General features: G+C 35.7%; 1 pseudogene; it reads left to right on the plus strand.

Annotated features, from left to right (window-relative positions):
• The first annotated feature begins 22,465 nt into the window (after positions 1 to 22,465).
• LOC115696611 (aldehyde dehydrogenase family 3 member F1-like) lies at positions 22,466 to 24,366 on the plus strand (annotated as a pseudogene).
• Positions 24,367 to 24,629: the final 263 nt, after the last annotated feature.

Below are 24,629 nucleotides of genomic sequence, written 5' to 3' on the forward strand. Positions count from 1 at the left end.
TTAGCTTTCAACAGTGATATTATCGGTATGCGTGCCCCTTGAACCTTACCCACAAACACCGCTGGGTTAGCACTATCAGGCTCAAACACTACCATCTTCCGTTTACAGTCAATCATCGCTCCATACTTAGATAGAAAATCCATTCCCAGAATTATGTCAAAGTCAGATAATTGTCACTCAATTAGATTGGCGGTCAACTCACAACCGTCAATCCAAAAAGACAAGGACCGAATCCACCTTGTGGATACTATCAGGTCTCCCGAGGGTAACAGGGTTCCAAACCCCGAAGCATTAATATCACACGGCTTATGAAAACTTTCTATCACTCTACTCGATACAAAAGAATGAGTAGCTCCCAAATCAAATAACACAGTATATGAACAACCATTAATAGACAACTGACCTGTCACAACTGACGGACTAGCATCAGCGTCAGCCTGAGTTATAGTGAAAAGTCGCCCTGGGTTCTGAGTAGTATTCCTCTTAGGCTCCTCTTTCTTGGCCTGGGGACAATCTCTGATAAAGTGGCCCACCATCCCACACTAGAAACATGCACACTCACTAGGATGATGCTTCTTACATTTAGAACACTCGGTATATGATCGGAATGAGGACCCGCGACCCTGACGGCCACCTCTGTTTCCTTGAAACTTTCTATTTCCCCCGGAAGCTCCGGAAGCCTCAGCCTTCCGCTTGTGCTCAGGGTTGCCACTGTCGGTCCCCTTACTGATATTACTGTTGGGTTTTGTGCCCTAAATAAAACCCATTTCAATATAATCAGATTTATTTATTAATAAAGATTAGAAATAACATTTTATGTTGTATGGTTCACATGATTTATTTCATGATTATATATATATAATGTATAAATTCTATTTAAGTCCAGAACATATGAATTTGTTAAAGATTATAGTGTTGTCAGTACAGTGGAATATAATCTTAAGAATATGTTCGAAAGTTTATTCCCTGATTTTTCAGAACACTAGATTTAGACTGGCATGGTATAATCAGCGATAGGTATTCTTACACCTTGGATAAGTGTTATGTCCTTTCCAGGGCATTAGCAAAGTTTACCAGTATCAGATGTATGGAGTATACATTGGAAGGGACCGATATTGAACTTTGATTAGATATATTAAAATTTACCATAATATCTATTCAATTCAATATCACTCGTTGATCCTAGATCAAATGATCTTAATCCTGATATGGTTAGGTTCGATCTCAAGAGTATTATACATGTTCTTTGATTTGTTAGTTAAGCCTACTTTTGGGTCAGGGTGACACGTACATTTTGGGAACATGATAGTATGATTGAGTGGGAGCGCTAACATAAATATGGAGTCTATAACTTCTATAGGAATTTAGAAGTGAAAAGATGATATCCTTTGAGCTTGGCTAAAAAGAGATAAATGGTGGAGATCTCATTTCACTTCGCTGATATATCATTTATACGGAGCTAAGTGTTTTAAGGATAAAATACATTGAAGGTGTAACGGTAATTTAGTGCCTATTCAATGTAGATCATCTATTAGAGGGTCATTGATCAAATTAGGATTATAACAATGGATAACTAATAGCGTATCTATATCGTGAAATATATAGAGCGTTCTATATGACTGAGAGTGCAATTCCAAGTTCTAAGTGTGGATTCAATAAGGAATTAATAAGTTAGGAAATTTACTTGGTAAATTCGATTTCACTTATTGAAAGCTCAGAAATATAGGCCCATGGTCCCCATACTAGTTGAGACAATAATGCTTGTAAGACTCAGTTAATTGATTTTAATTAATCAATTATAATTCTAAAGTTAGACTATGTCTAGTTTATGAATTTTCACTAAGCAAGGGCGAAATTGTAAAGAAAAGAGATTCTAGGTTTATTTATTAATTAAGAGACTTTATATGTCTAAATTAATAAATATATTAAATGACAATATTATTTAATAATTATTTTTTAGTTATTAAATAATTAGAATTGGCATTTAAATGGTTAAATTAGAAAATTGGCCTTTTTGAGAAAATAGGATTAAAAATGACAAAATGGGGAAGTTGCAAAGTGAGGCCCATTTCCCTTATATGGCTGCCCACTATGCAAAGGGTTTACCATTTTATTTTTTCATTATTTTAATGCCATACAATTCTAACCTAAACCTAGATGGCATTCTATAAATAGAAAGTATTGGCTTCAGGAAACTATGACTTGCACATTGTTCCTTTCAGAGAAAAGCCATAGCCGCCCCTCTCTTCTTCTTCTTCTCTTGAATTTCGAAATACCTTGAGTGATAGAGTAGTGCCCACACACATCAAGTGGTATCTCAATCATAGTGTAAGACTGTGAAGAATCCAACTAACAAGAAGGAGAATCAGCATCAAAGGAAGGAGAGAAAGAGATCCAGGTTTAGATCTTGGTGATGCTCTGCTACAGAAAGGAATCAAGGGCTAGAGATCTTAACGAAAGGAGTCATTATATTCCGCTGCACCCAATGTAAGGTTTACTAAACTTTATATGTGTTTATTTCATTGTTTTAGAATTCATATTAGGATGTTAATGAAACATACTTGGTAGTAAATCTAGATCCTGGTAAAATATTTCCAATAACTGGCACCAGAGCCATGGTAATGATTTACTTTCATGAAATATGAATTAAAATGATGTTTTGTGTTGATTTGGATGGCTTCATGTTGGTTTATGTGCTTATGTGATGAATGTATGTGTTGTACGAAATTTTTCCATGAAAAATATTTTTTCTATTTTTGAAAATATTTTATTTGGATTCCTTTTGAAATCTTAAGCAATTTTGTCTTTTACGGAACTCCATTCTGATAAAAGTTGAGAAAGTTATGAATTTTGGAAAATCGGGTGTACATGGGTGCTCAATCGCACGCATCAGGCTTCGGACAAGGAAGCCATGCACGCGCGTGAGCCGTGCATCTCGCCCAGGACCTTACTGTCTGCCCGAGGGTCCCTCTGCAGCCCGCCGAGATTTCTCGGCAGATGGGGCTACAATCTCTCTTTTTCGCGTGCCTGCCAAGCTATTTGCAGCCCATCTGGGCTGTACGTGTAGCCTGTTCTGGCAGCCAGCACCTATTTGCGATTTTTGGGATTTTTTCCCAAAATTCAATTTTTTCAAATTTTAAATATTTCTAATTATGGTCAGATTTAAAAATTTGTTAATTTCTTTAATTTTTATATATTACTTAATTATAGGATTAGATATTTTGATATTTAACATATTTTAAATTAAAAGATAACTTTATCATTTTATTTGAAATATGATATCAAAATTATCTTATATGACAAATTAAATAATTAATAAATTTAAAATTAACCTAGATATTTTTATAGATATTTTAACCATAATATTTTCAAATTCAAAAGTTTGTTATTTTGTTAAATATTTAATTATTTATAAATTATAAGTTTAAAAATGATATTTTTCTATATATATATATCATTTTTTTCCTTATTGGAAATTTATGAATTAAATATTTAAATAATTTAGATATTTTTGTAAAAATTTGAATATTGCTTAATTTGAGATATTTTGACATATAACTATGGTAATTATTATTTATTTATTATTTTATTCCTAAAATAATAATTATCTAACCAAATCTATTTTAAAATTGGTTTATTTTAATTCAATTTTAAGATTTGAAAGTGATATTGAAGATTCTTTTTTTCAAATCATTGATCTTATTTGATATTTAATTTATTTTGATTCAAATAAACCTAGATATTTTAAAATTAGTTTCTTTATTTTGAGATTTTAAGGTTTGTTTTAACAACCCTAAATTATCAAAAATTTATTTGGTTAGTTTAAGAATAATAATTTAATTATATTAATATCTCATTTCACATTTGTTACATGGACAATGTTTGTTTAATTTTATATTGTTTATTTAAAACTTTTTTTAACAAACCTATTATTTATTTGATCTAAATTGCTATGATTAACTTGTTGACAGATCCAATGATCTGATTTTAATCATAGTCCAATTGTCAATAGATCTTATAAATAATTTGTAACAGGTAAATTTGGTACTTCTTTCATCTGTGTAAACCTAGTAACATGATAGGGCCCATCCAAATCATTTGACCTGTGTGAGTCTATATATTTGCTATTAAGCTTAGATGCATATAGGAAGCCCATTTAAGTTTTACTAAGTAAATGGACTAGTTTGCTAAAATAAATTTGGGGAAATTAGACTCTATACCCTTTTTATATTGTCCTCTTTTATTTTTACCGTCTTTTTTAAAGTCTATTATTTTTTTTTTTAAACACTTTACCAATTTTATCCTTGTCACTTCAATATACTCTCCATGTGACTCCCTTATGTAAGGGTATTTATAATATATATAAAAAACGTATGTTTCAATTAAATATAAAATAGGGGCAGATTTAGTTAATTGACAAATAAAAGAGGTATTTTTCAATATACCCCAATAAATTTTGACATAAGTAATTTATTTAGGCCCAATTAGATTTGGGCTTAATCAATGAATAACAATTGTTTATTTAAAGGTTAAATTCCTCTCTTTTGGGCCTTGTGTGAGAGTTGGGGGCCAATAGAAGTGGGTACGAAATACTGAACCCAGCTCCCCCTCACATGAACTACCCCAATTGTGAAAGCCCATTTGCCTTATTTAAATTATTGTATTAGGTTAATTATATTAGTCTAACCTAATTAAAATTCAATTAGCAATATAATTAACCTTTAAAATATATGAAATTTATTTTTCATTTTAATATTTTAAAGTTAATTTTAGAAAAACACTTAGTTAATGATATATATTCTAGATAGTTATTTCTAGAACTAGTTATTTTTTCTAATATTTAATTAGGAAATATCATAGATTGTGAAATTAATTGTTTAATAATTAATTTTGGTACAATCTAAGTTAAGTATATTTTTCCTAGTATTAAACTAGAATTGATAATTAAGTTTCCTCTATACTTAATTATTTATTTCTTGAATTTAATACATTTAATTAAATTGAAAATTCAATATCTAAGTTGATTTTCATCATGATACTTAAATATTGTTATTTTCATGATATTTAATTAAATAGAAAATTATTTTAAGTTGGAAATTTTCTCTAAAATTTCATAACCACTTAAATTTGAATAATTTTCAAAATATATTTTATTTTATTTTATTAATCTTATTCCCACAATTTTGAAATTGCATTTCTTCAATGCAGAAATTTCGAATTTTATTTGAAAAATAGATTAAAGTTGAAAATTATTTATTTAATTTTGGACCAACTTAAATCAATAATTTTTCCATTTAATGATTAATTAAAATAAATGAACTAAAATATATTATAATTAGAAAATTGAATAAATTAGTCAATGAAAGTCTAGATATTTAATTAAATATAAAATTAATATTTAAGTTGATTCTTAATCATGATACTTAAATATTTGAAATTTTTCTTAAATATTTAATTAAATAGGAAAATTATATTTTTGTTGTAAATTAATTTTTATTAATTTTGGGCCAACATAAAATTAGAATAATTTTTTCAGGATTTACTTTTATTTTATTTTAAAGCATTTTTTGAAAGTAGTATTCTTATATACTTCAATTTTTCGAAATGCAATATATATTTATAGAAAATTAAATTTGAGTTGTAAATTAACTTAAATTAATTTTGAAACAACTTAAATTGAATAATTTTCTAAATATTTATTGGAAATTATTACTAAGATGGAAATAATTCATGTTATTTTCATATCCATCTAAGTATAATTTATAAATATTAAATTAAAATTTATATTTAGAATTTTTCATTCTAAATTGGAAATTTTAATTAAGTAAATATATATTTAAAATAAATTGATTAAAATAAATATTAGAAGAAAATACAACTTTCTTTAAATAATGAGCTTTATTATTATTAGGATATTCGATCTCCATTGTTGGTTTTACATAGTTCTTATTTTAGTGAGTAATCCTCCCTAATGGAGGAACGTTCATTAACAATTTAACGTCGTAGAATCTCGAAAGGTAATATTATTTGTAAGTGTTTATATAGTATTGATCACTCTAATGGTGGCGACTGTATTTGACTTACAAAAGTATGAAACAATGGTGGAAGCTCATAAGATAGAGTAGCCTTGACTCTCGCCTAAACGGAACAACGCTGGATTCCAATCTTTATCGAATAAAAGGTTGCTAGAATGTTTATCATTTTAGATGAGCTGACAACTCTATTCATGGATGGTATCACTGACTCTCGCCTAAACGGGACACTGATATCAGTTTGTTGAAGACCTTGGAAATTATTTAGGATTGTATGTTTTAGTATTTTCACTTGTCATTCCTACTTGCTATATGTTTAATAATTTCTGAATTGTGTATGAATTTATACTGAACCATGTTATTTTCTGTTATTAAATTGTAGTTTAATTTCAAATCTTCATTGTTGGTCTAACTTGGTTTGTTGTTCTGATGGGATAAATCCCTAATGGATTGTCAACATTAGACAAACATAATAGTGTTAGATCTCGAAAGATAAATATTGTAAATGCAACATCTAGCTGTTCATCAATTGATGACACCTTAGACTAGTATTTACAATATGAAACAAAAAGATTGTATAAATAAGATTACTTTGACTCTCGCTAATCGAAGCATTGTTGGACTCTTATTTAAATACGAAATTATCCTAATTCCTCTTAGCTTATTCATTTCGAATTAGCTCAATAACATATCATTGGATGAATGGTCTATAAATCATTTCATGTCATTTTATATTTTCTCTTAAGAAATTAAATGACGCATATGATTATATTCCCGAAATTCTATCCCAAAATGATATAAATAATCAATCTTAGAAATCTCCTACTTAAATCAGACTTAGAGTTAAATTAGTAGTGGTGGTCCAAGAAAGAATTACTCATTATACAGTTACACTTTCAGAAGTGTTTAATAACTATTTTCTATCAATGGATTCAAACTGTATGTTAATAAGGAATATGAGTTAAGTATTCTGTGACCAGAATCCACTTGCACTATTCTAAGAACTCTTTAATGTAATTAAACCTAAATCATCAAAAGACTACAACCATATTTTATAAATCTATGGCATTTGTACCTTGTTCATAGTGGTTTTGACAAGATCATTCTCTGCAAAGAGTTAATATGCCTATATCCACTGAAAATAAATTTATCTCATTCGTAGATGGATGTACATTCAGGGGTGGATATGAGTTTTTCGTTATATTCTTAAAACGATGACTCTAGATTTTACCTTTTGAAAAAGAAATTTGAAATGTTTGAAAAATTTAATGAATTTCTAGCAATGGTGATAAACCATTAAGGTAAGTGGTTAAAGATCTTGCAAACTGATAGGGGTGGAGAAATAGTTAGTAGATATGCAGTTCAAGGATCATTAAGTTGATTTTGAATTATATCCAAACTTACCTCCCTAGAAATTCGATTTGCATATTGATGATTAGTTACTAGTCGTTGCCTAAGTCCTTCTATGGTAATACAATTTCAGAATGATGCAATGGTTGGGTACTTAGTGTAAACCATTACTAGATTCATGGATGACCTAATCGAAATCTTAAGAAAAGCTAGAACTGTTAATCATGGTTTGCATGTTTGTTAGCTATTCTAAATGATTAGGGGTGGAACATTCCATAGTCAATAGATAAGAAAGTGTTTGTTTAAACAAATACTACTTTTTAAGAATATGACTAAGTCTGAAAATAAAGTAGCAAATAAATGAGATATTTTTTCTTGATTCCAAAAGTGTTCTATTCGACATATGATGATCCCACTGCCTCTGTTGTCTTGACACAACCGAAGAGGTCAATACCATGTAGTTTTCTTAGACATAATTCACGGTACCTTGTTGTAATGGGAGGGTTTCAAGGAACTCACTCTTCTTATGACTTGGAAGACACTAGTGATTAAAATCCATTGTGAGTTTAAACAAGTAATGGATTGTCAAAAATAAGAAACTAAGAAGAAAGCCAAGAGAACTATGGTTAAATCCATTCATGCGGAATAACCTAAAGTTTTTTAATTACAAGGACATGAAAGGAAATTTTTGTTTATAAGTCTATTCAATGGACTTAACAAAACTTCCTGATCCTAGTATTATAGGTTTGAGTTTATCTAAACCTATGGCTTGTGGTACACCTGGTAATTACTTACTCTAATGCAAGCAACTTACTTTAGTTAGATAATGAAGCATTTTCTTTTCTAATGGCAATCTATAGAAGCTTCACAACTTCTAGGCATAGATTTTATTTATCTAAGGAAAAGTCTCAACTATTCCAAAAAAGATAAAGCCATGAAAGAATTTCTTAAATCAACAGTGAGAGGTCTCAGATATGCTTTAGTATGCCTTAGACCAGACACCTGCTATTGAGTGGGAGTATTGAGCAGGTATCAGATTAATCCAGGAAAGGAACATTGGAAGACAATCAAGTAAATCTTAAGATTAAGAAGAGGAACTATATGTTAGTCGATAAAGGGTGTGTTTAAAACTCTTAGACTACACCACATCAGATTCCGAGACTTGCCTTTGTGCTAGAAAGTCTGCTGATAAGATGGTGATTACTCTGGGGGTGGAGAAGTGATTTTAGAGAAGCGTAAAAACCTATCTGAAGTCTCTAGGTCTACCAGAGAGAAACTGAATGTTAAATATGCAGGAAAGGTACTTATTCAGTCTAAAGAAAGTTCTATACATTTCTGGCACCATTCCAACTTGTCTTAACTACTAGTGTTATTTCCTGATTAACCAAAAAGTGGTTGCCAAAAGTATAGAATCCAGTATGCCAAGAGAGTAGACATATAGAGAGGAATTTCACAATATCAAGGATTTTATGATTAAGGAAGAGTAATGGTGGAGAGAAGGTTGGGTTTAATACAACCTGTCAGATCCTATTACGAGAAGTATACTACTACTACAATTGATTTGTATATTAAGGTGTTGAGATTATTTGAAATGCACATTTTATTTTATATTAGTGCAAGTGGGAGTTTGTTGGGTTTTGTGCCCTAAATAAAACCCATTTCAATATAATCAAATTTACTTATTAAGAAAGATCAGAAAAAACATTTTATGTTGCATGGTTCACATGATTTATTTCATGATTATATATATATAATGTATAAATTCAATTTAAGTCCAAAACATATGAATTTGTTAATGATTATAGTGTTGTCAGCACAGTGGAATATAATCTTAATTATATGTTCGAAAGTTTATTCCCTGATTTGTCAATTCACTGGATTTAGACTGGCATGATATAATCAGCGATAGGTATTCTTACACCTTGGATAAGTGTTATGTCCTTTCTAGGGCATTGGCAAAGTTTACCAGTATCGGATGTATGGAGTATACATCGGAAGGGACCAATATTGAACTTTGATTAGATATATTAAAATTTACCGTAATATCTATTCAATTCAATATCACCTGTTGCTCCTAGATCAAATGATCTTAATCCTGATATGGTTAGGTTCGATCTCAAGAGTATTATACATGTTCTTTGATTTGTTAGTTAAGCCTACTTGTGGATCAGGGTGATACGTACATTTTGGGAACATGATAGCACAATTGAGTGGGAGCGCTAACAAAAATATGGAGTCTATAACTTCTATAGGAATTTAGAAGTGAAACGATGTATCCTTCGAGCTTGGCTAAAAAGAGATAAATGGTGGAGATCTCATTTCACTTCGCTGAAATATCATTTATACGGAGCTAAGTGTTTTAAGGATAAAATACATTGAAGGTGTAACGGTAATTTAGTACCTATTCAATGTAGATCATCTATTAGAGGGTCATTGATCAAATTAGGATTATAATAATGGATAGCTAATAGCGTATCTATATCGTGGAACATATAGAGCGTTCTATATGACTGAGAGTGCATCAAAGGAGGGAGAGAAAGAGATCCAGATTCAGATCTTAGTGATGCTCTGCTACATAAAGAAATCAAGGGCTAGAGATCTGAACGGAAGGAGTCATTATATTCCGCTGCACCCAATGTAAGGTTTACTAAAATTTATATGTGTTTATTTCATTGTTTTAGAATTCATATTAGGATGTTAATGAAACATAATTAGTAGTAAATCTAGATCCTTGTAAAATATTTCCAACAATTACCACTAGCAGGAGGGTTTGATGCCATGACGGCATCCTTTGCAGCCTGCTCTTTCATTACTTGCTGCTCGGCCTCCTCAGCGATTAAGGCTAAGTCTACCACTCTCTTATACAGAGTGTCATGTGATGAGGTACTTTTCAAGTCCCGAATGATTGTAGCATTCAGCCCTCGAACGTACTTCTGTTTTCTAGTGAAATCTGTAGGCACCAGATGACCAGCAAATTTTGACAACCGATCAAACTCCAGAGTATACTCGACCACAGACATCTTTCCCTGAGTCAACTTCACAAAATCTTCCTGATGTGAAGTCCTCACAACAACATTATAAAACTTATCTTCAAAAAGCTTCTTAAATTCCTCCCATGTCATTACACTGACATCCCGAGTCTGACTCACTATATCCCACCAAACGCGGGCATGGTCTTGAAACATAAAGGCCGCACAATTCACTCTCTCAGTTCCTGTCACCCCCATATTATGGAGGATACGGGTAACAGTGCTCATCCACTGATCGGCCTTAATAATATCAATACCTCCTAGAAGAGTCAGAGGTTGCAGCTTCACAAACCGCTCGAACACAGAGTCCCGGTGCAACATAATATACCCTTGGTTACCCACCACTGGCACATGAGCTGGTGGTAACCCTTGATCAACTGGGGCAGCCTGTTGCCTTAAACGTTGCAACTCTTCCTCTTGACGAAGTATGACACTTCGCATTTCATGAAACATCTGCTGCCACTCAGCAGGAGGATTAGCATTATTAGCCCCCGCATTATCCCCCAAATTCCGTGGAGGTGGAGGCGGTGCTGGTGGATCGGTTCGGGTAGCCCCGGGCTCTACTTGCTCGCCTTGTGGTCTAGATGATTACGGAGGGTCCATGACTAGTACCCCTGTAATCAACAACCCCAGCGAGTTAAGTACGAATACCACACTTACGCACTTAATGCCTTAAACCCTAATTCATCTATTTACCTCATATAATATTTACATAAACAAATAGCATTTAAAGCATGACATCACATCACACATACATACTCTAGAGGCTTGCATACTGCCTAAAATGGAAAGCGATAAACAGATGATCACACAAACAATAAAGTATTTACTCTCAATACTTACTGCACCATGATTCGAGCTTATCTCTGACGACGAATGTACATGTTCGGCCGGTCTATAGGAAGTTTAAAAACCTTGGTGCTCTGATACCAAATTGTAACACCCTAAATAATTAGGCACGCTACCCAAAAATGATTATGAAACCCTAATCCCCTATAACGGGATTACTAATCAAAATAGAGCAGAATTTAAACTTTTATATTAAACATAGTGAAAATAAGACTTGCAATACATTTAAACTTTTAAACAGTTGGGATCCCAAAAATATTTACAAACTTATTTACAAGTCTTTTCTTTCTAGCCCACCTAAACGGCCAAATAGAATTTCAAAAGTTCAACACTCGTAGACCCTTAACCCGCTTTGTTTGAAATGGCTCGAACATGTACATTCTTCGCCCAGCTCTTGTAACTCATGGCTGATCAGCTAATGCCTTACCCTTTCCTGCAGAGTAGAGCACCCGTGAGCCAAGCCCAGCAAGATAGTATAAATCATAATAAATATAATATGCTCATCATAATATTTAAACAAATATGCCATTCATATATGTCTGTATGACACATACCTGCATATCACACTGATATACACATTCATGTCTACGTGGCGTAGACCTATGTGTTGCGCTCACACATCTATTTAAATCTACATGACGTAGACCCACGTGTTGCTCTCACACGTCTAAATACATTAAGGCCTTAGAATTGGTTCATCTCGGTTATGGTTACCGAGTCCAACCTGATTATGCCTTGAGCGCATAATCCCTAAATCTCATTTCAATTAACATGGCATGGCATTTATACACATTTATCACTAGGGTAATAACCCTAGGCTATTAGATCGTTCCTATTAGGGTAATAACCCTAATCCCAGTTACTAAACATTCATGCATATCATTCTCAATATAAGCGCCACTGCGCATACTCTACGTGCTAATCAATGTCTTACCTGTTGTCCAGAAATGGAAAGAGATTCTGAATCCTCGAGTGCTCATCATCAGGTGCCGGTAATTCTAGTCACACAAGTTCAGGATTTTTCATACTTAGGGTTAACCCCTGATTTTCATACTCATAAAATTCAATCATGGCATTTAAAATTTAGATAATCATACAGAGCTCGCAACGAGCTTTCCAACGGTATAAAGAACTCCCAAATCGGAGTTCGGAAGCAAAAGTTATACATTTTTCAAAATTCAACTCGAAACTGCCCAAAAACACGAGGGCGGGCCGCGTCATGCCCAAACCATGTCGCGGTACCTGAGACAAAACCCAGGTTCCACCAACAGGGGCGGGCCGCGGCATGCTCCAGAGCATGCCGCGGCATCTGGGTGCAGAACCTAAAAACCAGCAAGCTTTCCACGAATTTTCAGCTTAAACTTCAACCAGACCCATACAAATTCAAAACTAAAACTCACAAATCATAAACCAGAGTTGCTAGCAAACACTAGGGATTTTAAACATATAATCATGCATTAAAATCCAACAATAAATGTAACACCCTAACTAACATAGGCGTATTACGTGATTTTTAAACATACTGTGCAGCTCGTTGCTAATCAACGAGGTTTATGGAAAAACGTGATTAATTAAAATTTTTGCTTTTTAATTAAACTTATAAAATAATATTACAAAAGACTCAGGATCCCGATTCTAAAATCATTTACAAAAAGATTTAACTGTTTAACTGATACACAAAATAAATGTCGCCTAGCGACCAGTTACAAAATCAGCCTCGCTGTCCCGATGATCGTACGCTCCAGGCCTAACCGCCCCGACATGTACAATCTTCACAAGCTCGCTCACGGTCCATCAGCTTTAGCCTTGCCTTTACCTACACATAAACGTAGAACTGTGAGTCGACAGACTCAGTAAGAAAAGCATAATAATAGTCATACATAATCCCGGTTATGATTAGACGCCCATACCCCTGATCATAACCCTAACTGCCGTGTCCAACACGATACTGAGTCCCGATACTGCCGTGTCCAACACGGTACTGAGCCACTACTGCCATGTCCAACATGGTACTGAGTTCTGAACGTTCATAGGGACGGTACTATTGACACGTAACAACCTGATCGGTCGAACCGGTCATACTCCGGCTACTGGTCATACTCCAGCCTGTACCGACATGTTACTATATCCTCCTGATCGGTCGAACCAACATACATAACTAATGTAATCTAATAGGCTTCCTACGTGCACGCTAAACATGTAATCTACATATGCATACTGTTATACTAATCTTACCTGGATTCCGAATTCACGTGTGCCGGTCAACCTGACTGGAACTTTAGCTGAGCGGCGGATTACAGGCTCCTAAACCATAAAAATCACAACACTATAAGTGACACGCTAAATCACTTCCCGGGGACTTAAACTAGGAACTAAAAGTTACCCTATCGATAAAAAACATGGCAATACCCCCTAAAACATAAAAACGAGGAAAACACGGGTTTCTGAAATTTCCCCAACCGGAATTCCGGTTCTAGGAATTTTTGAAGCCCATCCGGAATTCCGGATGCACAACCGGAATTCCGGTTCCTTGCAGACAGAATTTCAAAAATTCAGATCTCAACCAAATCAACTCCAAATTGATTCAAACTTTCCAGACCTACTCCATATATCCCAAATAACATTTCTAAAGCATCAAACCTACCCAGAATGCACAAAAATGAAAAACACCATTAAAGCTCAAGCTTTAAGTTCTAAACTCAAACTTGAGCAAACCCCTCAAACATGCATTCAAACCTGATTAAATCTACTTAAATATGCTTAGAATAGCCTCTGAAAACAATAACAAACCTCAACAACATCACAGCAACAAAATCAAGACATTTCTCTTTGAAAATCATACTTTTGCATAGAAAAAACCATAACTTGCTCAACCTAAGAATCATGCTATATAAACAGCTCATTTAACTTCAATTAAACATGCTTAAATCACAAAATTCAACAACAACATCACAACAGCAACAAACTCAAATAATCATGCATGCATCACATTAAAATTTATCCAAAATTTCCAAGAACATGAAAAGGAGCTAGAGCAAGGTTTACCTTAACTAGGATTACTTAGATCTTGCTAAAAATCACTTGAATTCACCAAGAAAACCCAGCCCTAGCAGCTCCCAAGCTTGGCCGAAAATAGAAAGAGAATGAGAGAGTTTGAGAGAAAAGCTTTGAAAATTCTATTTTTTTCTAAGTATAATTTTTTTGTAAAATGGAATAATGAAATAAAAGCCACTTAATAAACATTTCATTTCAGCCAACAAATAAATAAAATAAACAATTAATTTCAATTATTAAACTCACTAAAAGACAAAATATTAATGGGGCAAAAAGACCATTTTGCCCATCCACACTAAAACCACATAAAACACACTAAAGGGGTATTTTTGGGAAATTCTAAATTCCTGGCCATTCCCGACATTCCCAATGTCTAATAAACCGCCCCAAACTAATAACATGCTAAGTTGTGATTTCTACTGAGCCAAACACTGAGTCCCAAAATACCGGGCACCGGAAATGCAAAATATGAAAACTACTGAATGACATAACCATGCATTTCTGAATTCCATAAATTCCATAAATAACAGTATAATAAATTATTTAAATAGCTATAAATAATTTCATAATTAATCAAGATTAACTGCTCATTTCTAAATTAACTAAGCGGGCTTTACAACTATCCCCCCCTTAAAAGGATTTCGTCCCCAAAATCTAACCTGAATAACTCTGGATATTGAGCTCTCATATCTGACTCTAGCTCCCAGGTGGCTTCCTCCACCTTGCTGTTTCTCCAGAGAACCTTGACCAATGCTATGGTCTTATTCCGAAGGACTTTATCCTTTCTATCCAGGATCTGCACTGGCTGTTCCTCATAAGTCATGTCTGGCTGTAGCTCAAGGCTCTCATAACTGAGTATATGAGAGGGATCTGAAACGTATTTTCTCAACATCGAGACATGGAATACGTTGTGAACTGCTGATAAGGCTGGAGGCAATGCTAACCGATATGCCACTTGACCTATCTTCTCGAGAATCTCGAAAGGTCCTGTAAATCTAGGGCATAACTTGCCTCTTTTCCCGAAACGTTTGATCCCATTCATCGGAGATACCCGCAAGGACACATGTTCCCCTACTTGGAACTCAACATCTCTGCGTTTCGGATCTGCGTAACTCTTCTGTCTGCTCTGTGAGGCAAGCATTCTAGCTTTTATCTTCTCTATTGCCTCATTTGTACGCTGCACTGACTCTGGACCTAAGTATTTTCTCTCCCCTGTCTCATCCCAGTGGATGGGAGATCTACACTTCCTACCGTATAACAGTTCATAGGGAGCCATCCCTATCGTACTCTGGTAACTGTTGTTGTAAGAAAATTCTATCAACGGTAGATATTTATTCCATGAGCCTTCAAAGTCCATAACACAGGCTCTCAACATGTCCTCCAATATCTGAATTGTCCTTTCGGACTGACCATCTGTCTGAGGATGGAATGCTGTACTAAATTTCAGCTTTGTACCCATTACTCGTTGCAAACTTTGCCAAAATTTGGAGGTGAACTTCGGATCCCTGTCCGAAACTATAGACTTCGGTACCCCGTGAAGTCTTACTATCTCTTTGACATACAACTCTGCCAACTGATCCACTGTAAATGTTGTTCTAACCGGCAGAAAATGAGCAGATTTCGTAAATCGATCCACCACTACCCAGATGGAATCATACAAACCCGTTGTCCTAGGTAACCCGACCACAAAATCCATCGTGATATCTTCCCATTTCCATTCTGGTAGGGTTAGAGGCTGCAACAACCCTGCTGGTCTCTGATGTTCAGCCTTAATCTGTTGACAAGTGAAGCATCTTGATACGAATTCTACCAAATTCTTCTTCATACCGCTCCACCAGAAGTACGGTTTCAAATCTTGGTACATCTTAGTGGTGCCGGGATGCAGAGAGTATGGGGTAGAATGAGCCTCCTCAAAGATCTCATTCCTAAGTTCCACACTATTCGGAACACAAACCCTGGCTTTATACAAAAGCATCCCAGTGTCTGACACTGAAAAGTCCTTGGCTTGGCCAGCCAATACCTCATCTCTGATCTTTACAAAATCTGGATCCGTCATCTGAGCAACTTTTATTCTTTCCAACAGATCAGATTGCAGCGTTAAGTTGTGAAGCTGACCTACCACAAACTCAATGATGGATCTAACCATGTCCCACCAGACCAGAGAGTCCTCCTGGAACTGGAAAGTGGCACACACCACTCTGTCGTTACCGGTGACACCCATGAAATTCAGGATCTTGGTAATCACCGTCAGCCACTGCTAGGCTTTTATTACGTCTGGACCTCCCAAGAAAACCGGAGGTGCTTGCTTCCGGAACCGCTCATACAGAGGTTCCAATCTATGGGCCGCCACCACTATCTCAGCCTGGGCAGCAGGGGCAGGTGCCACTGGAACTATGGGCACTGGAACTGCAGGAGCACCCTACTGTCTCAACCTCTGAATCTCGAGGTCTTACTCTTCGATCCGGGCTTGCATTTCCGCAAACCGTAACTCCCAATTCTGGGCTCCCTGATCGGCTGGGGGAGCCTGGGCAGCCTGTGGCGGGTTCTCATCACCCCGACCACGAGCCCTGCCTCGGGGACCTCTACCTCGGCCCCTAACAGGTGGGGGAAACTGAGCTCCATGTCCTTGGTTCGACCCTACGGAGTTTCCCTGACTCCTAGTAGTCCGCCTGGCGTCCATCTGATTAGAACCGCCTGCGAAACCAAGAGTTGGCATATCAGGTCGTATTCAAGGAGAGCTTACTAATGCCGCTTAATTTGGAAATTAAAAACGAAACATGCGCCTATTTTACTATCAGGCTACTAACATGCTTCCTAACAGGCTTTTCTTTTTCATAACTGAATAAAATAAACTACTAAAGCAATAAAGGCTTACTCAACCGTGAAACGAGCTAACTGCTGATGATGATTGTACATGTCGTGACGATCTTCGGAAGACAACCTTGCGGCTCTGATACCAAATTGTAACACCCTAACTAACATAGGCGTATTACGTGATTTTTAAACATACTGTGCAGTTCGTTGCTAATCAACGAGGTTTATGGAAAAACGTGATTAATTAAAATTTTTGCTTTTTAATTAAACTTATAAAATAATATTACAAAAGACTCGGGATCCCGATTATAAAATCATTTACAAAAAGATTTAACTGTTTAACTGATACACAAAATAAATGTCGCCTAGCGACCAGTTACAAAATCAGCCTCACTGTCCCGATGATCGTACGTTCCAGGCCTAACCGCCCCAACATGTACAATCTTCACAAGCTCGCTCACGGTCCATCAGCTTTAGCCTTGCCTTTACCTACACATAAACGTAGAGCTGTGAGTCGACAGACTCAGTAAGAAAAGCATAATAATACTCATACATAATCCCGGTTATGATCAGATGCCCATACCCCTGATCATAACCCTAACTGCCGTGTCCAACACGATACTGAGTCCCGCTACTGCCGTGTCCAACACGGTACTGAGCCACTACTGCCATGTCCAATATGGTACTGAGTTCTGAACGTTCATAGGGACGGTACTATTGACACGTAACAACCTGATCGGTCGAACCGGTCATACTCCGCCGTCTTGGTCATACTCCCGCTCGTACCGACGTGTTACTATATCCTCCCGATCGGTCGAACCGGTCATACTCCTGCTGCTGGTCATACTCCAGCCTGTACCGACGGGATACGTCAATAGTACGGAACCACCAACCAAGTGTCAGCCTGATCGGTCAAACCGGTCATACTCCGGCTGCTGGTCATACTCCAGCCTGTATCGACGTGACAGGGTTGGATGGTTCGAAGCCAACATACATAACTAATGTAATCTAATAGGCTTCCTACGTGCACGCTAAACATGTAATCTACATATGCATACTGTTATACTAATCTTACCTGGATTCTGAATTCACGTGTGCCGGTCAACCTGACTGGAACTTTAGCTGAGCTACGGACATGTGCTCCTAAACCATAAAAATCACAACACTATAAGTGACACGCTAAATCACTTCCCGGGGACTTAAACTAGGAACTAAAAGTTACCCTATCGATAAAAAACATGGCAATACCCCCTAAAATATAAAAACGAGGAAAACACGGGTTTCTAAAATTTCCCCAACCGGCAGACCGGTTGCCCAACCGGAATTCCGGTTCTGGGAATTTTCGAAGCCCATCCGGAATTCCGAATGCACAACCGGAATTCCGGATGCACAACCGGAATTCCGGTTCCTCGCAGACAGAATTTCAAAAATTCATATCTCAACCAAATCAACTCCAAATTGATTCAAACTTTCCAGACCTACTCCATATATCCCAAATAACATTTCTAAAGCATCAAACCTACCCAGAATGCACAGAAATGAAAAACACCATTAAAGCTCAAGCTTTGAGTTCTAAACTCAAACTTGAGCAAACCCCTCAAACATGCATTCAAACCTGATTAAATCTACTTAAATATGCTTAGAATAGCCTCTGAAAACAATAACAAACCTCAACAACATCACAGCAACAAAATCAAGACATTTCTCTTTGAAAATCATACTTTTGCATAGAAAAAACCATAACTTGCTCAACCTAAGAATCATGCTATATAAACAGCTCATTTAACTTCAATTAAACATGCTTAAATCACAAAATTCAACAACAACATCACAGCAGCAACAAACTCAAATAATCATGCATGCATCACATTAAAATTTATCCAAAATTTCCAAGAACATGAAAAGGAGCTAGAGCAAGGTTTACCTTAACTAGGATTACTTAGATCTTGCTAAAAATCACTTGAATTTACCAAGAAAACCCAGCCCTAGCAGCTCCCAAGCTTGGCCGAAAATAGAGAGAGAATGAGAGAGTTTGAGAGAAAAGCTTTGAAAATTCTATTTTTTTCTAAGTGTAATTTTTTTGTAAAATGGAATAATGAAATAAAAGCCACTTAATAAACATTTCATTTCAGCCAACAAATAAATAAAATAAACAATTAATTTCAATTATTAAACTCACTAAAAGACAAAATATTAATGGGGCAAAAAGACCATTTTGCCCCTCCACACTAAAACCACATAAAACACACTAAAGGGGTATTTTTGGAAAATTCTAAATTCCCGGCCATTCCCGACATTCCCAATGTCTAATAAACTGCCCCAAACTAATAACATGCTAAGTTTTGATTTCTACTGAGCCAAACACTGAGTCCCAAAATACCGGGCACCGGAAATGCAAAATATGAAAACTACTGAATGACATAACCATGCATTTCTGAATTCCATAAATAACAGTATAATAAATTATTTAAATAGCTATAAATAATTTCATAATTAATCAAGATTAACTGCTAATTTCCAAATTAACTAAGCGGGCTTTACAATAAAGCCCCAATTCAGATTGCATAAAAATCACAAAATTCATGTACAATCATGACAATATTAAGCTCTTGAACAAGAGTTCATTTCCAACAACTAAAACCATTTCCAGCCATGAAAATATCTCAAAAACACATGATTCAATACTAGAAAATACCCTATAATCAAAATCCATGCTCAACAACTAAAATCAAGAGATTAACATACTCAAATTATCAAGATTAAACATCCATTTCACAAAACATGCATAACCAAGATCAAACAACCCAAGCATGTTTTTGCCATAACAATTTCAGGAAGAATCCAATCAATAATTTCACATAAACTTAGCAAGAAGCTACCTCAACTCCAAGCTCAAGAATTCTCAACTCCAAAGCTCCAATCAACAACCAATTTCAAGCAATTCACAACAATTCTTCAAGAATTTTCAAGAGAGGGTTAGGGTGAGAGAGAGATGCAACCAGAAAAATCATCCTTTATCCCTCAAAAATCAATTTTCACTAAATGTAAATTAAATATGGTCAAAAGACCATTTTGCCCCTAGGACTTAAATACTCACATACACCCTCACAAGGGCAATTTAGTCATTTCATACTCAATTATCACTACTACAAAGAGTACTATTTACGTTGCTCAACGCTACTATTCATTGCGTTGGCCGACGTATATAGTATAGGGGAACATTGGGGCGTCACTTCTAAACTGTCACAAAAAAGTATTAATTAGCGTCGATTATATATTAGACGCTAATACAACACCCGATGCTAATAGAGAATTTTTTTAAAAAACATATTTATTTTTTAGCGTCAGTTGAAAAGGCTAGCTGACCTTTTTTGCTTCATTTTAAAATTGAAGCTTAAAACTATAGCTTCTATTATCCACCGACACAAATCTTATTAATTTATTCTAACCCCCAATTGAATTCACGCAAATCTTCATTTCACTTTGTCTTCAACCTTGATCCTAAGCCTCCTCCTCGTCCCATCCGCCTCCTCTAATTCAGGATCAAAATTCCTAAACCCTTCTTCCCCCAATTCCTCCCTACTATTTGCCCCATCGTCTAGTTGCTTAGAATTTGAATTCAAAACCCAATTCGATCGGACCCTTTTAACCGCTATTTCTCGCTTCGACGTCACTCTTCGGATCCCCAATTCAAAATTAAGAGCGTCTCCATTCTGATTCCTCTCTTCCGCCTCTGCAATTTCTTGGGAATCACCGTCGTTGATGAGGTTTGTTAAAGACAGGGCCTTTACGGACTTAGACGTAGCCCCAACAGCGGAAGAGTCTATGGAGAACCTCCATGGGTGCTTCGCCCTCCGAACGTGAGAGTCATAGAAGAGTGTGGCAGCTGGTTGGTCGCCAATCTCACCCAACGGACACTGGGGCGGCATTGTCGTTTAGGGGCCAAAAAGGTACAAACTAAACTAGTCACCAATTTTCTTCTTCTTCTTCTTCTTCTTACAACCATGCCTAACAATTATAAGAAGAACAAAGAGAGTTTTGACTAGTATTATTATTGTTGTTATGCTGCTTAGCTTAGATGAGGTCACAACTTTATTTCTCTGAATTTTGACTGTCTATCTCTGGATAGTCTTGTTTAGTTGGGTAGGTTTGAATCATTGACTCGATGATATTCTGTTTTCTGCATTTATTTAGTGATGCTTACATTGGAAATGACAATGAGAAGTTGAAGCAATATGAAGCGGACTACTGTAACGTCCGCGCTTCAAGCCTCCATTGGGCCCTTACACCCACGGAATGAATGGCTCTTATACACGAGTACGTCACTCTGGCTGCTTCATGGACTGATGACTGGCCCTACAGACCAACACGAGTGTTTCCAGCGTGCTTTGTCCTCACTCGCACGCTTCCTGAGAAAACTTCCCAGGAGGTCACCCATCCTGAAATTGCTCCCAAGTCAAGCACGCTTAACTGTGGAGTTCTTTCGTGATGGGCTACCGAAAAACAAGATGCACCTTGTTGATATAGGTAGTACCAATCAATCCATTTAAGCCCTCTTCAACTGTGTAGTCCCATACCTACACAGTCTCAGAATAATCTCACTTGACCTTCCCAGGCGATGTGGGATTGCACAGCTTACCCGGTATTTCCCCTTACGGATCACGGGACTACTGACTGTCACAATCACCCCCCCTTACGGGGTCCGACGTCCTCGTCGACCACACTTCCGGCTGGGTCAAGGCTCTGATACCATTTGTAACGTCCGCGCTTCAAGCCTCCATTGGGCCCTTACACCCACGGAATGAATGGCTCTTATACACGAGTACGTCACTCTGGCTGCTTCATGGACTGATGACTGGCCCTACAGACCAACACGAGTGTTTCCAGCGTGCTTTGTCCTCACTCGCACGCTTCCTGAGAAAACTTCCCAGGAGGTCACCCATCCTGAAATTGCTCCCAAGTCAAGCACGCTTAACTGTGGAGTTCTTTCGTGATGGGCTACCGAAAAACAAGATGCACCTTGTTGATATAGGTAGTACCAATCAATCCATTTAAGCCCTCTTCAACTGTGTAGTCCCATACCTACACAGTCTCAGAATAATCTCACTTGACCTTCCCAGGCGATGTGGGATTGCACAGCTTACCCGGTATTTCCCCTTACGGATCACGGGACTACTGACTGTCACAACTACATTCGCCGATTGATGGCAAAATACTTCACTAAGAAGGATCTTTATGGAGGTAAGAGTACCGACATACAATCTTTTGTTCTTCATATTTTCATTTACATACTCCAGATATAAATAGCACTTTATAAATGATGATTGTTATCCAAATAGTAAAGCTCCGAGTTTTTTCACTGACAATATTTATGTTACAATCCTATAGTTATCTTATCCCTAGTATCCTATTGTGTGTTCCTGTAATCTTCAGTTTCATTTACCCTGTTAATCCATTCTTAATCCTTGTTTTCACAAGTTTCCGCTCTAATACATTACAACTCACAACACTCATTAAACTTATCCAAGATAATGAACAAAAGCTCTCTAAAGCACTCTTTCGTGATCTTGGTAAACACCCTGCTGAAGCTTACAGAGAATTGTATTGTAACAATGTCCAATCCCACTTGTTTTCTTCCTTGCAAAAGGAGAATTGCAGCCTGAACCACTTGGTGTTAATCTAATATTTTCTTGTTGGAACTTTCCTATATGTATGTGAGTCAATATATATATATATAGATTTATTTTTCTTAAGATAGAGAATAAAGCTAAAAATTAGGCATAATATGAATATACATGTTTGTTTGTACAAAATAAATACAAAATAGCTTTGGCATTGGACCCATTGATTGGAGCAATATCAGCTGGAAATGCAGTGGTTCTTAAGCCATCAAATCACGCCCTAGCTTGTTCTTCTGTTCTTGCTAATCTTATCCCTCTTTACATGGATTCCAAAGCTATTCAAGTCATTGAGGGAGGACCTCAAATCTGTGAAAAATTTTTACTTCACAAGTGGGATAAGATCTTTTTTACTGGTATTAAAAGATTTCTTTTTTTTTTTCTTTTTTATTAATTAGTTATTTAATGTGATGTTAAAGTATATATACTAGAAATGAAATTATTTTGAAATGTATTATTGTATACTTTACGAGGGAGTGCACAAATTGGACGCATAGTAATGACTGCAGCTGCTAAGCATTTAACACCTGTTACTTTGGAGCTTGGAGGAAAATGTCCCCCATACTAGATTCCCTTTCAACAACTTCAGATTTAAAGGTTTGTTTGTTTATATTTATTTATATAAATTCTTTTTTTATATAAGGACCAATAATATATGAGATAAGATATAATACAAAATTTATTTATATGACATACCCTCTAAAATCTAAATTATTTGAATACCCAATGCGAAAATTATATAAGCTATACTCAAAGAATGCTTGCCATGAGATCTTTTCCTATATTGGTAGTAAAAAAGTATTGCTTGTAACTAAAACTTAGAACCATAAAGCAAATTAGGCATAAAATTTAAATAGCCTCAAATTTTGGTTTAATGTAAAATAAGGCCTCAATAGTGTGTATTAGGGCCTAATTAAGGTCACACAAATAATATGTGTCCATACATATATAAATTACACATAAATCTAACACACTTATGTGACAAAATATTTTAAGCAATTATTCTTATTTAAGGTAACATGAATGATAACACAAACTGAGAAATGACAATATGGTTAATGTTGAAATCATGTTGAAATATTATATATATATACATGGATTTTGTTTTCCATAAAGGTTGCAGTGAAAAGAATAGCTGGAGCAATGTGGGGGCTTGTAGTGGACAAGCATGTATAGCAGTTGATTATCTTCTGGTCGAGGCAAACTTTGCTCCAACTGTGGTAGCATATTAATTAACTTTCTCATTTTAATTAATTATTTTTGGCTTTATGTATAAGAAATTTTTGATGATTTATTGTTTTGTATTTTAGATCGAAATGTTAAAGAAAACTATAAAGAGATTTTATGGTGAGAAACCAATAGAGTCAAAGAGCATAGCCAGAATAGTAAATCAACGCCATTTTGAGAGACTAACAGGCTTTCTCAAGGACCCTCTTGTTCCAGGTTCAATTATACATGGTGGCTCTTTTGATGAAGATAATTTGTAAGTCTATTTATTAATTCATTTACAAATTTTAGTACCTACATAGCAATTGTTATAGTTTTGTTTTGTTCTATTGTTTTTTTTTTTGTTTTTATTTGAGTTTAATCATATGTAATGATTGTTTTTTTGGCTCAGTTACAATGCAAGCCCAAAAGGAGGCCCCTGCTGATATGCAATGCAAGGACAAGTTTCTATTGCAGAGCGTGAAAGTAAATGATGGTGTAGCTGGCAAGGATATTAATGCGGAAATGGTAATTGTTTTAGAGAGTTCTTATGTTTTGAATTATGAGTTTTTCTTTTGGTGTAGTTTAATAAGGAAGAAGGGCACATTGTCGAGGAA

Source organism: Cannabis sativa, chromosome 7 (assembly GCF_029168945.1).
Source record: "Cannabis sativa cultivar Pink pepper isolate KNU-18-1 chromosome 7, ASM2916894v1, whole genome shotgun sequence".
In the NCBI taxonomy this organism is placed as follows: domain Eukaryota; kingdom Viridiplantae; phylum Streptophyta; class Magnoliopsida; order Rosales; family Cannabaceae; genus Cannabis; species Cannabis sativa.